The sequence below is a fragment of the Acyrthosiphon pisum genome, chromosome X (genome assembly GCF_005508785.2).
Source record: "Acyrthosiphon pisum isolate AL4f chromosome X, pea_aphid_22Mar2018_4r6ur, whole genome shotgun sequence".
In the NCBI taxonomy this organism is placed as follows: Eukaryota; Metazoa; Arthropoda; class Insecta; order Hemiptera; family Aphididae; genus Acyrthosiphon; species Acyrthosiphon pisum.
Window position 1 is genome coordinate 12,505,485 of NC_042493.1, and position 1,556 is coordinate 12,507,040.

General features: G+C 28.1%; 1 long non-coding RNA gene across 1 annotated transcript; it reads right to left on the bottom strand.

Annotated features, from left to right (window-relative positions):
* Nucleotides 1-267: 267 nt before the first annotated feature.
* On the bottom strand, nt 268-1,285 carry LOC107883952. Its single transcript, XR_001679605.2, has 2 exons — nt 826-1,285; nt 268-518 (listed from the first exon to the last, which is right to left on the bottom strand). It is a non-coding gene; the product is annotated as an uncharacterized LOC107883952 (long non-coding RNA).
* Between the last annotated feature and the right edge of the window lie 271 nt (nt 1,286-1,556).

The following is a 1,556-nucleotide window of genomic DNA, read 5'->3' on the forward strand; positions in this document are numbered from 1 at the left end:
TAGTTTAGGGTTCTACTACCTATTCTTTTCGTAGTCAGTTTTTCAAGTACTGCTGCCATACATATTTATAGTACAGGCGCGGATCCAGATCAATTATTAGGGGGGGGGCCATTTTTTATTTGGACATAATATAATACATACAATTTAATAATTCTATTATATTATAATTATTAGGTACTATATTTGCCATATAAATATTTCTTAACACTGTAAAGAATTAAAGAAATAAACTTTTAACTACAAATATAAAAAATGTAGGTAGGTACATTGAAAAGAAAACGCTTTATTTAAGAACAATCAAAAAATATTAAATATGAAATAAAAATAAAAATTATAGAGCAAAATCTAATTTTCTGTTGGTTTTTGAAAACATGTCAATGACTTTATTCACGTCTACATCAATATCACGGTGGATATTTAAAAGAGCAAGTCCAGTTAATCTGGTCTCTGACATTGTTGATCTCAGCCATGTTTTGAGTCTTCGTAGTGTTGAAAACGTTCTCTCAGCACTTGCATTGCTTATAGGAAGAGTTATCAAAATTATCAATATATATAATATATATTATAACTTTTAGTAGGTACATGAATTATAATTTAATTTATTTCGTTTTATGATATTCTAAAATTAAGTTTTGCGTTATGTTTTGTTTTAATGATATATTGTAGATTTTGTTAATCGTTACCTATGTTTTGTTTTGTGGTACCTATTTAATTGTTTATGATTATTGTTTTCCGTTATAGTTACATAATTTTATATTATATTTGTATATTAATATCATAAATTCATAAAACTAAAATGTATTTAATACAAATTACGATACGTACCATTTTTAAAGATGTATTGTCTTCGTTGTTAGTACTCAGTAGTTCATGTATAGTTGCACAGAACAAAATGAATGATACGGAATGAAAATATATTTTATAAGTTATAACGGTAGACATATCAATGCGGGCGATTACGATATGAGACGACGACCAGTGCCCGTCATGTCGTCAGTCGGCGCGATTAGAAATTACCGAATTATAAATAGAACGATTCAACGATCCGCAAAACAATATAGTAATATATTATTATTTAATATTTATGATGAACATAAAAACTAAGAAATAACAGCCTAAACAGTTTTTTTTCATAGTCGCTATAAAAAAATATAATTTTTAAATATGATGATTTTTTTTTTCGTTTCATGATATTTGGGGGGGGGCATCGCTCCCATGGCCCCCCCCTTGGATCCGCGCCTGGACTCAGTCCCTCTGCGTTCGCCCTTGATGGCATTCATGCATAATAAGCTATGTTAATATATGTTCATTACAATATTTTGTATTTTAAATAATAAATATATTCTTTTAAGTATTTCAAATATATAAGTTGTGTTCTTGATTAAAAAAATAAATCAAAAGTGGCTCAATATCAAGCCCATTTATTCTTCCTTTGTTCATCGAACGTCTAACGGATTCTCAATCAAATTAGGGTGAGTCAATTTAGCATATAATTAAATCCTTATATATATATATGAGAATATATGTATATATATGAGAAGGTAGTAACTTGAAGT